The sequence below is a fragment of the Vespula pensylvanica genome, chromosome 2 (genome assembly GCF_014466175.1).
Source record: "Vespula pensylvanica isolate Volc-1 chromosome 2, ASM1446617v1, whole genome shotgun sequence".
Lineage (NCBI taxonomy): Eukaryota > Metazoa > Arthropoda > Insecta > Hymenoptera > Vespidae > Vespula > Vespula pensylvanica.
Genome location: NC_057686.1, coordinates 3,384,502 through 3,398,114, shown reverse-complemented (window position 1 = coordinate 3,398,114; position 13,613 = coordinate 3,384,502). Strand labels below are relative to the sequence as shown.

At 35.9% G+C, this 13,613-nt stretch overlaps 1 protein-coding gene across 6 annotated transcripts in view; it reads right to left on the bottom strand.

The window, feature by feature from the left end:
* The window catches only part of LOC122637822, a 231,169-nt gene that overhangs the window by 82,295 nt on the left and 135,261 nt on the right, over positions 1-13,613 (bottom strand). The window lies entirely within an intron of this gene.

Sequence of the window (13,613 nt, the reverse complement as noted above, 5' to 3'; positions counted from 1 at the left end):
TAAAATATTTTCTCTTCCGAGCTGAGCGCGAAGTCGATTTGTGGAAAGAACAAAACCGTATTAAGTATTATTTCCATCAACTATTATCAATCTGTGAGATTAATATCGACGATAAAAAATATATTGGTATAGATATAACGAAGGGATTAAAAGGAATTTGAGATTAAGAGAAAAAGACAAAAATAAGGAATAAGAAAGATGAGAGGAAATTGAAACATCTTCTCTTTGTCTTTTCATTTTTTTTTTCATCCATTTTTCAACGTATGCAAGAATACGTAATATGTTAATCGTATGGCCATCGCCTACATATATGCGCAACCACGAACGAATTTCATGGATAGAGAATATTGCGTGTCATACGAACAGTTTCATCGTGCTTCTGGTGCGAATACATAGGTTTGGAATACCTTCGTGGCTAATATCCCTTCGCACGAGTACACCACAGGCAGCCACATGTATGTACGTATCTATATAGGTATCTATGAACCTTAGAACAAGAGAGAGGAAGTAGGAGGGCAATAAGAGAGCGTGGGAGAAAGGATAAGGGTTGAGAAGAGTAAGCGAAATACATAGAAAGCCAGAACTACACACGTTTATCTATACTGAAACCATTTTCATTCCTCTACAGCTCTTCTCTACGTATAACTCTCCTTACTACTCGATTGAGTATGCAGTATGCGAAGTCGGAAAAGGCATAGAAACGCTTTTGCATCCTGTATCCTCGCGCGGCTAATTCTGAGAATCCTGTAATCTTCGGACTCTCAAGTATTCATGAATACGTATATAAATGCGACCGTGTGGATGCCTTGTTGTGCATATATGACGAGAGATAAACGAAATCCGAGATCAAAGGGATAATCTGGGAGGCACAAGGGCGTTATTATTAATAATATATCTCTACGTTCTGCTTCTTTAATTGCGTTCTCTACAATAGATTAGAATATATTTCCTATACGGATAAATTTTTATTTTCAATTCATTCATTAAATGATTTTAAGTCTTTTTTTTCTAACTTATTTATTCGATTAACTAAATGTTTCTATGTTAAATTTCGATTTTCTTTATTTTCGTTGTCGCCAAACAGTAATATTTTCTGTATGGTGTGACAGGTTACGTGAGAAGAGCGTATACGCTTACCTTATCATTCTACTTTTTCGTGGATAAGCCTGCCACGTTCTTTCTCTTCTTTACAGTCTCTCCTTCTACTCGTGTCACCTACTTTGTATACACGTTGGAAAAGTTCCTAGACAATGCCAAAAGAGAACGAAAATACCAAAACCAGAATATGATTTCTATCGTTGTTTTCCTTAATTTATTTTATCCTTTAAAATTATTAAAGCACGACGAATTATCTCCATAAATAACTGTTTCCGTTTTAAGCGCTATTTTATTCTCTCTTGCGTGTTATTTTTTTGAATGAATGCATGACTTCGTAAATGGTTGTAATTCCGAATATCATATAAGTTTTTAGAATAACCTTGATATGACAATTTTATAGATACTAATTCGATAATCGTTCAGATGGAAAATAGATATTACAGGACAAATATGATGGTAGAGTTCATGAGTTTGTCAAAATAATATAAAAATATTATCTCAAAATCAAATAGAACACGTGAAGTAATATTCCTTTTAATTTTTCATTTCATTCATCTTATTCCATTATCGATACTAAAATGGATATTTATTTTTAGATCGTTTCCTTTATATTCTCGAAGAACTCAGAAAAACTGCATTACTCCGTTCTTCTATTTTATTCGATAATACATCCTGTATAGTTCAAATAGTACGACCAGATAATACAAACATGTCACCTTCATGAGCGAATAATGTACATAAAAGGATCGGATAGTTGTTAATAGCTTAATGATACCGAATCGACTTGATTTTCACGAATTCGGATTTGGATTGTGGTTGTACCGTAAAGTAAATCGTAAATCGAACTAAGCTTTAACCAAATATCATTTATGGGATGGATCAAAGTTAAATCTAAATTAACTCTTTCGAGTAGAGTTCGTGATTAATTACTTAATAAATTACATTCGCTCTTAACTGAAATCATTGAAAGTAATTAAATAATAAATTAAGCCAATCAAGGTAAATGGTCGTATGAATGAACGCAAGAAATTATGTATGAATTTACGCAAGAAATTATACGTGTAAGCAACGTGACAATTGAAATATTAAATTCTCTACTCGATTTTATATCAAATAAATGGTAATTACAAGGATATCTTGAGTTTCGTGTCGTGAGCAATTTAAATAAACTTTTACAGTCTCGAAACTTTCTTCGTGTAAAATACTTGCGAGTTCGGCCAAGTTAGAACGATAAAGGAAGTTCCTACTACTTCATGTATAGCCGATTTCTACGTCTCTTGATTGTAGTTCATAAACTAGGCGTTTATTATAAAAATTCCTTTCTGAAGTAATTCATGTAAGTACTTGTAGATACCTATATGTATCTTTATGATATAATTTATATCATACCTTTGTAAGTATAATATTTATATTATTATTTTTACGAATAGATCGAGTTTACAAACGATCATTGTGTCTCTTTCTCTCTTTCTTTCTCTCTCCCAAATATATGATGTGTATGTATATGTGTAATACGAACATTATATATACACTTTCTTTTAAAATAATCTAAACTATCGATAAGGATAAATACTTCTTCAATAACAAATACGTAAAAAATAAACTTGCGTATCAAATAACTCTTGCTCGGTTCTCCTCTTATTTCACTTAAGACATAGGTACGGTTATTAAGAGGTGCAGATCAAGAAGCAAATCCGTTCCATGGTTATCGTTTCAAAGCACGATCTCGATTGCTTTCTTCCCGTCGCAGGTTCGTTCGTTGGAAAGCAAACTGATTTCGAAACATAATAGTGTCCTAATTCCGCTTATAGCCGGTTCGCATTTCAACGAATCCGCAAACCTAATTCGTGCGCATTACTTTTACGACTCGTAATCTGAGAGCATGCCGGTAATCCTGTAATGAGAATATTCACGATCGTTTCGACAGACCTTTCCTTATATTCTTTATTTACATTAGACAATCTTTGTTTCAATTTCCTTAGAGAATTCCTTTGTTATTACGACGAGTTCGAATTAATTTACTTCGTCATCATTATCGCATCTTCCCTCACTCCCCTTCTACCGAACTGTTTTCCTTCCTTCTTTTGCAACGTCAACGACGATTGCAATCATTAACTGCACCTGCCTTAATTCATTTGACCTTTATTAAGGATCTTTTTCTTTGCCATTTACCTAATGTGTACGAATTATTTTTGTCCACAGAAAATCTTATTCTTCATTGCGATCAATTCTTATTTCATATTTCGCAAAAGTTAGTTGCCATTGCCGATATCTCGTGGCTCGCAAAAATGAGATACAAATTTTATTTTTTCGGTAAAAATAACTTTCCGTTGAAAACTTTTCGTAGACGAGCAATTGAAAATCGATAGCTCCTCGAGTAAGCTCGAAGGCAACGAGACCCAACCTTGTGAGAGTGACCTTTTGAAATCGCATCGGTCGCATTCCGCCCGAGGGAAATCGAAGGATATAAACGACTCCTCCGAAGATGACGGTGGAAGAAAAATTATTATGAGAGAGAAGCGAGTATTCCGTTATGTTAAGCTTTATTGTTACGGCCAACGAGAGATCGTTAACTTTATATAATGACACAATTGATAAGAAATGTGTTCTGTATATGTATAGACAAGAATTGCCGAAGTTCTTGAACGGAAAAGATTTACTATCTATTCCAAACGATAGTAATTCGTTCGAGCGAGAAAAGTTGTGTGATGGTTGCTATATGATGCACGACTGAATGTGACGTGATGGGTGAAGAATAGAGAGGCACATATTTTCCATGTCGCCTATTCGTACGAAACTAGTGAATCGAAATTTATTTGGTTAAATAAAAAATGTGTTCGTACGGAACGAATTCAACGAGCCTATACATTTTTTATAAAGAACAATCGGACCATTTCTTTTGTGACTCTATGAAGTTCGAAAAGCGAATCATGCAAACCGATTACACGTCCAATTAGGTTACACATTTAAATAAATAAAACAAAAGAAAAAAGAGAAAAAAATAAAACAGGAAGAAAAGAATAAAAAGACAAGAAAGAAAGAAGTATTCAATATTAGTTTCAGAACAAAATGCAGGTACATGCAATGACGATACGCAACCTCAATTCAAAAAAACATACGCATCAGTTGGGTGCACGTATATATCTCGTAAAAGTCCACACTTTGTTTATCCCCGTTCTCTCCTTCTCTCTCTCTCTCTCTCTCTCTCTCTCTCTCTCTCTCTCTCTCTCTCGCTTGTACACCTGCACTACTGAGAACACAACGAAAAGTTTGGAGCGGTACATATCGTGTGATCCGGTTTTATCAATAGGTACTATATACCTACAGAGAAACCACGTTCGAAATCGATACTCGAGCAGTTTCATATACGCTTCGATACACTTCGTTGCATTTCACGATGCGCACAGCCTCATACACGCTCTTCTTCCGTTCTCTCTCTCTCTCTATCTCTCTCTCTCTCTCTCTCTCGCTCTCTCTATCTCTCTCTCGTTCTTTGTCTTTCTCTTTCTCTTTCTTTTTCTCTCTTTTCCTCTTCTCTTTGCGGATCTCTCGCGTTAGTCCTGGCAACGATCGGCAATACCCCTTATATCGAGTCGACACATTTGTCTCTCTCCGTCTCCGACCTTTCTTCCATCTTTTTTCCAACTCTTCTGCTTCTTCCAACGCTACTTCTATTTCTACGCCGCGGCGGTCTGATTTATGCCGGCGACGATCTACCCAAGATAACGTTTCACGTGCTATTGGAAAATTTTAAATTATGACCCCGCCGAACGGTATGAATAATGCTACGGTCTTTCTTCCCTCTTACGATTTGCGAATCTTTAATAAGAAGAAAAATAATACAGATCTACCTTCCCATCTAATTACCCGAGAGATTAATTTCATCACGCATCGTCGCCAAGTAGACCCTTTGGAATTGAAAAAAATAAATGAACAGATTACGTGATGATCGATATTGCGTGAGACGTCGGAACGTTTATTCTTTCGCAAAATCATTAAGTTCTTCGTCGTTCGTACGAGCTCGTGAAATTTTATATTTTTTGATATAACTCTAAATCGATCATTAATCATATTAATTCAGAAATAAAACAATTTTGTTCTTGTTAATTCATTTTAATTAAGCCGAATTGACATCGTCATCGTGCGCAAAGGTTGGCGCAATGTGAATCGAAGTGCATCGACGTGTCTCTTTTATCGGGTAAATAAAGTTTCGTTTAAGGCACCGTTCAGCGAAAAAAAAATGTTTGCTATTATAGTTAGATACACCGGTACGATAGGTTTAATCGATAGGAAAGCGGGTGTTACACGAGCTGTATTCTAGGATCAAGGTTAGCGCTCTAATCGAAGATCAAACCTACGAGACATGCTTTAAAGAAGCACTTACGCTTGCCTTACTTAGAACGTTGCTCGTTACGAACCATCGGCTTTAGACTTTAGCACGTTTCCTTGCCGTCGATCACGACCCTTCCCTATCCTCTCTTTTCCTCTTTCTTACGAACGTAACTGGAAGGGTGAACGCGACATAAAGTCGCGAACAACCGTGGGAGAAACGATCATTCGTCTGGGTGGGAGAGGAGATCTAGATGGAGAGAGAGAAGGCGAATAACCGATAAATCGGAAAGACAGTGCGGCGTCCACTTCGTTGAACTCCAATAGATTTCTTTTCCCAGCCTCCTTCCGTCTCGTTATATCCTCTTTCTTCTTTCTCGTCTTTATCTTTCTTTTTCATTTTCTTTTTTCTTCTTTTTCTTTATCATTTCAACTCGCCATCGTTGTTTTCTTACTTCGCTTATTTCAATCGATAACGATCGATCTTCTTATGGAATTTCAAATTGTTTTTATCTTCGGCATTTTTGAATAGAAATATCATATGATTCCTAAAAATCTTCGTAGAGAATATTATTTCTCCTTTCGATTAAACGAGATTCGATAAAAAAAACATTTTTTCCTATATATGCAAATGGATAAATTTATTTTATGAGGTGCTTTGAATAATAATAATAATAATAATAATAATAATAATAATAATAATAATATATCGAAAATAAATATTATCCGTTCATTGGAGAATCTCGAAAACGTAAGAAATCGATTCGAAAGAGAAAAAGGGAATAGGTTATATCGTTTATCGTGTCGGTGAGGGTCTAAATAATCTCAGATCTAAATAATTTCGGACGCAGCGGTTGCACCCTGTTCTCCGCAAGACCATGCATCTTCATTATCCGTGATGCTAGCTAACTGCAAGTAGGAAGAGAGATCGACGAACGAAACAACGGGGGCTATGAATCACGCGGCTTGTGGCTCCTTAATATTTATTCGTCGAGCGAACATCGTCGGTCCTTAAAACGTGCGCGCGCGTTAACTCGTCTACAAAGCCGACATCCTGTCGTTTATACACGGACCCTATCTTTCATCCGGTATCGACGATGTACCTTCATTAATGAACAAAAGAAATTCTATATTAGTATTTCTTTTTATCACTTAAGTTTTACGAATCATCGATTTTCAAACAATTGTTATTACTACGTCTTATGTAAATAAAATATAAAAGAAAACGTTAACCACATCTCATCGATAATTTAGAAAAAAACGATAGTTATTAAAAAAGGAAAAAAAAATATAATACTCATTAATGAAATATCCAATGTTTTTATTTCAATATTGATTCTTAAACTACGATTAGCTTTTATCGATAAAAAAGAGAGAAAAACGTATTTACTTCTTTCTTTCTCTTTTTCTTTTTCTCTCTTTCGATGGAACATCGATGTGTGCCAGGCAGATATAAAAAGCGTATTCTTCTGGGAGTATTATGAACTTTACAATTAATGTAGATAAAAAGGGTACTTTCTAAGCGTAAATGGGCTATCTTCGATTGCGATTGAATAAAAGAAAAAAGACTACAATATATAAAACTTATGCGTTATATAAGTGCACATGATCGCTATTATATAGGAAATAACGATAAAATTGAAAGACGAAGGGATAGCGTTGAGCTATTACGTATCGGAAACGTTTCAACGCCTTCCTCTTACTCACCAATACATCCACTTTTTCTTCGAGAACTCGACTTATCATCGATTGTTTCGTCCCTTTGTCACTTACTCGAGGTAAGCCTCGCAAGTGCGGCACCCTTAAGAGTTCTAAGATGCTTTTCTCGGTCTTATCGTTCTTTTTTGATCTTACTTATCTCCTTTCCTTTTTATATCTTATTCCATATCTTGACATTTCTTCTATATTTCTTTAATTATTTTATTCTCTTCAAAGTTTGCATAAAAATTGATTTTTCATTTCTTCTAACCCTGGATAATTATAGTCATCTCTGTTCTCTAATCCCACGATTCGCAGTTACACGAATTCTAAATCGTCCGACGATAATCGATTCCCATAGCCTGGATTATATTCCGCATTCATGATAACGATGCGAAAACGCAAATTTTGGAAGAATGGGTCAGTCCCTGTACGCCTCTGGATTACCTCACTCCTATGGAAATCTATTTGTCAGCTTTTGCCTGAAAACTAATGGAACTCGACGTGCGATAATTCTCTCGAGTGTAACTTGCCTGTCAAAATCGTATCGATTGAGATCCATCGGTCAGTCAATTAGTAGATGACTCTCTCATTCCCTTCCCTCTTGCTTTCTCTCTCTCGCGCGCTCTCTCTCTCTCTCTCTCTCTCTCCCTCTCTCTCTCTCTCTCTCTTTCTCTCTATTTCTCTCTTTCTCTTTCTCTCTCTTTCCCTCTATCTCTCTCTTTCTCTCTATCGCTCTATCTCTCTCTACCTCTTTATCGCTTCTCTGTCCTCTCTCTCTCTCTCTCTCTCTCTCTCTCTCCCTCCCTCCCTCTCGGTATATTCAATCCCGATAGGAGGATGAGTTTCGATCCGTCGAAATTGCCATCCCCGTTCCCGTTTGTTTCATCTCATTCGTTTCTTCTTTTTTTTTTGTGCCGAGAATAGACGATATACGATATACAAGATGTGCAATTTAAAAGAGACACAGATAAAAGCATCAAGTTGAAATTTCTAGATAAAAAAGTAAGTCAGCGAAAGAAGAACTTGGCCGATGGTCTTTGGCAGGAAAAGAACTTTTCGAAAATATTCGTATATGTAAATGTATGCATTTAATTCATCGTACCTTTACCTTTTGGCCATTATACATTCTCGTGTATGCGATTACCAAAAGCTATTCAAACATTTACCGAATTCCTCACAAAAAATCGGAGTTTGCTATTCAAGCTCAAGTGACCCGTAGGCAGCATTGTTTACTTCGGTTCAACAAGCTTTCAGTGATCTTTAATTCTAATAAAATATGGAAGTTTGAAATAAACGCGTTTCATTATTCTCTCTCGCTTTCTCGTATCCTCTTTTAAAAAATATTTTATGTATCTTCGATATATAAATGGATTATAGCAAGAGAAAAAGAGAGAGAAACAGAAAGTGTAAGAGAGAAGAAGCAAGAATAACGCTGCTGGCTAGCGTGTCTATGCCAACTTACGTGTGCTCGATAGGCCAGACATAGATTAATGTTCGTACTAAGTTGTCGTAGTATGCAATAGAGAGAGAGAAAGAGAGAACAGAGTAAGAGAGGAGTTGGCCACCCTAGAGCAAACGACATTCCCGAAGAGTTTGGGATCGATCTACTGGAACGAACTGTCCTAGATCGATGCGACGGATCGATCCTTCCTTCCAGAATTGTCCCTGTAAACGAACTATCGCGATTTTAGATAGCCCTTCTACGCGGAAATGGGATTCTACGTGGAGAAAGTAGGAAGGTGTTCACCAGGGACTCTTTTACAGCCCGTCGAGAGAAGAGTGAGAAGAAACGATGCGGAAAACAGGTACATAGGTGGAAAAACTTCTTTTCCAAAGCCCCTCGAATAACAAGGCTGAGGTAAAGGAAGGCTTATTGAGAAAGAGTTGGAAAAAAAAACTCGTTACGGAAATTAAGATAGCGATCGTGACGATCATGCTCTTGTTTTAATTCTAATTACACGACGTTTTTTAAACTTTTTAATATTTCGAGTAATGAAAGTGGTTTAATTTAAAATTGTGTCACGATGTTAAAAAGTAATAAGATAAAAAAAGAAAAAGTACAACAGCACGATAACCGCTCTGATGATAAAAATTTCGATTGCAGGTCATTAGATAAACGTATCTATAGTTTTGCGAAAAATGTGATAAGTTTTATCAAGCTCGGTTTATTCTTCGTTAAAGTCAACAGACACGACAAAAAAAAGCAGGATATTAAAGATCGTAATACGTTGTTCAATCTCGTATTATTCTTTTCGTTTCTTTCGAACAATGTGAAATTGGAAATGGATGAGAAAATATTGTTGCCGTCGATGATATTACCAAAAAGTAGGATCAAATGTCGAAGGAAGATAGTGAACTATACGTTTTCGATCGTATCGCTCACGGTTTTTCCTTGACATTTATCCTTCGCTTTTCTTGTCAAACTTTCTCGAGATACGATCTCTATATGGAGAAATCGAATCGTACGAAATACAAATGATATTATTATAGGAACAATAGAAGATATCAAGTACTTATGCGTATATCTATATAGTAATATCCTTTCTTTTTTTTGCTTATTAAAATGTAAACTATTAAAATGTTATAAAATAAATAAAATAATAAATTCCGATATACATAAAAAACATTCTCGATATATTAAATCATTTTCATTATATATAGTATATACGGGAGAAATTGTTAATAGTAAAAAAATTTGATACAGTTGCTCGATGAAGAGTCCATTTATGCTGTTTCTTTTCAAAAATCGAAAAATATGTGAAAATACGAATAAAATTGAGTGTAACGAGTGAAATCGAATCGATCGTTCATACGATCTCCGGGCGAACGATATCCGGCAATCTTGTTCGCCGCACGACGGTGTTATTTCCGGCCGACGGAAAAGAAGAGAAGATTACGCGAAGGCGTATCGTAGCGTGGGCGTAGCGCGAGCAGGTATGTAAGTCGATAGCCGGTTTCGATAGGAGTTACGTGGGCTCCCTCTTTCTCTATCACAGTTTTACTTATCCTTTATCTTTTCACATCTTTCCTACGTATCGTCTGTGTTGCTAATTCCATCTCGTTCGTGCTTCTCTCTCTTAATCCTTTGTGTCCTCCATTTGTAATTTACAATCTGTGGCATACACAACCAATGGATTTATATACGAAGAAGGAATGACTAATGTCTCATTTGCATTTTGCATTTTGCGTGTGATTTTGTCACTGAGTTTATATCCAGTTTATTAATAATGTAATATACATTCGTAGTCACTACCACCAGAACCAGTATTACTGTCACTGTCATCGTTGTGAGTATATATATATATGTATTGCGGTCCGTCATATACACCCTCTAGTTAACCCCATCATGTGTGCTCGCAAGTGCGCCTGCGCTCGTTACGGTATAGTCGAATACCGAGTATTATTAATCCCTCTCTCTCTCTCTCTCTCTACCCCTCTTTCTCCCTTTTTCCTCTTTTTTCTCCTCTTTCTCTCTTTTTCGCTTTTTTTTCTCCTCGGTTTGTTTGTGCTAAGCGCGTGCGAGATTAATTTCAACCGAACGTGATGTTACGACTGGCAGCAGCATGCCAAAAGGATCGCAGAAGCTTGGTATACGAAGGTAATAAAGTATTATTAAAAAATGCACATCGGTCGCTCGTTTCGATGCTATCTGTAATTGGTATACCGTGGCCACAGTACAAATTTATTGGGATTATTTTTTATCGTTCTCGTCGTCTACTATATCGCTACTGTCAATCCGATTATTTACCTTTCCTTTTATATTTATTCGATATAGTAGCAGCTCGTTTATGTGTTATCACGGGCGTTTGAAAAATTCCAGAATTTTCGCATGAGGTCTTTGTAATCGAGTAAGATAATAATGTTATTTACGGTAGTTTTATTGGTTCTTCTTCGTATTAGAATTCTTTACAAGTTGAAAATAAAGTATGCGATCGGTCGAACGATACAACGATAGATCTTCAAAAAAATGGATATTTCGAGGAACGTCATAGAAAAAACGTTCCGATGTCGTGCGTGTCGATCTACGATAGTACAGACACGATAATAAAAAGCTTTTTCTAATTAGATTGCAAGCATGTATCGTCAAAGCGTAATTATCCAATACCAAAGGAAGCTCGGTAGTTACTGTTTGCATATTCATAACTAAAATGGAAGCAAAAAGTTATTAGAAATCTTTTCTCTGTGTTGGAAAAAGAGCTACTAATAAGTGAAAATGAGAGAATAAGAGATAGAAAGATAAAGGCAAAGTAATCGAAAATCTCCGTTGAAATAATTTCTGTTATTCTACGTACATCCACTTGCAAAAAAAAAAGAAAAAAAAAGCTTTCTTCCATCAAGTACGAGTACGATCAAAGATATAGAAAAATTGTGAAAAGAAGAAACATGAACACGTTGGGAATAAAATTTTAGAATACAATTCTTTCGTACTGATCGATTGAATTACGACAAAAGGAAAGGGAAAGAATACTACGGTGCCATAAAAGTCTAACGAAGTAAAGAGTGTCGTGAATAAGAATGCTAAAAGCTTCAAACGGCTAGAGAGAATGATGGTGTAGATCAGTGGAAAGTAGAAAAAGAAAGGAAAAGATAGAACTAACGAAATACGATCGCCTATAAAAATATCGTAGGCTCCATAGTATAGGTAATAATTTACAATCGAGAAAAGTCGAACGGATTTTCTGTCTAGTTCGCGGTGTTACGTTCGATATTCATGCGAAATAGGGCACATCCAGAATGGCATCGTTCCGAGCGACGTTATATGTTTTATATCTTTCGGAATTCAATGCCACGTGCACGATAAAACAAAAAAAAAAAATAAAATAAAGAAAAAAGAAAGAATAAAAAAGAAAAAAAGAGGAAATCTCTCAGCCGTCACGACTTCAACGCAAGTACAAGCGAACTATCGTGAAGAGGATGAATGAACAAGAGAAGGGAAGAAGATTTATAATGTATATACCGAGTGGGAACCGAATTCTCTATCACTCGAAAACCTTGCTTCTATTTCACCGACTTTTAATGCTACTACGTTCACCTTTTTCTTCTATAGGTTTTTTCGGACCATAGGTTGGCACGATTAATCTTCGTATTTCGAAAAAAAATTCTTCCTCGCGCGCTAAGTCACACGCACGGAACCCACCTGCCGAGTTTGTTCCACCCTATTTCTTTTCCTCATTTTCTTTTGAGTTACCTTGCCATTTCTTTCATCCTCGCTTCGAATTCTACCATTCATCGCTTCCTTTTGACAACACGACAATGTTACGCTGTCCTACATCGTCCCGTTAGAATTATATCCATTAACTTTGGACATAATCGTTGTTGAATATTAAAAAAAAAAAAAGAGAGAAAAAGAAATTATTATCGTTGTTTTACGTGACAGAAAGAGTAAAGGGAAAGAAACGAGAAAGAAAGTATAAGGTAAAAAAATGAAAATGATGTTCTCGTCGCAAATGGCCACGTCGAAGGAGATTGTAGTCTCTGCCAAGTACCGTTGTAACGAGCTTTTTATGGCGAATGTGTTGAACCTATGCGAAAAAAACGTGACTTTTCCAAGCACGTGCCTATCTAGAGGGTACACGGATTCTTGACTTATGAAACTACTTTGGGCACTGTTTACCATTCTGAGGTTTCGGAATCTGTTATTTGAGAAATGTCGTTGGCTGAGAAACGCAAACTACCTATCTACCTACCATCGGGAATTAACATCGCGAACTATCGAACATGATGCCGGAATCTAGAGAAATATCGAGCGCACGTGCGTATATTAGATAAACTTCGTATGGTTTCGCTTTTGAACAAAACGTGCCGCAGGTAGATCGTTTGGACGATTAGAATACTTGCGATCCGCTTTCGTGAATTCGATAATACGATTTCAAAGTTGTAGATTTAAAGTTGAGTAGATAAACGATTAATTCGAGAGTTTGTAATATGATTATATACTACGCTTGTTAGGAAATATTTTTTATTACCTTTAACACGCATTTTTCTACTCTAAGCAATTTTACAATACGTAAATTTCTTGAACGTAATTTAACGTTAAAACATGGTGGGTCTTATAATAACCGTATTATTCATTCTCTATTCTCCATGCAAATTTATGACGCGTTATGGAAACTTCATTTTGACAAGAAACTATTAGATAATATTTGTGTTCGTGTCAGGTGTAAAAGATAAATGAATATATACTAATGTAGACACGAATTTGCCATGATTATATTTACCGAAAGAATACTCGTCGTGTGTGTGTATGTATGTGAATATAATAAAACATTATTAAAATTTTTATACGACGTACCGTTCTCCAAGGACATCCGACAGTGAACATTTATGAGTAACTTTCCAAGTGAGAAAGGCGGAAACGTATTTTTGTTTATAATACATTCTCATTACGTTCGCATTATTCGCGTATTACTTTTTATAATCTCATAATCGCATTATTCGCGATATGCATAATATATCTTATTTATCAAAATAATATATATATATAT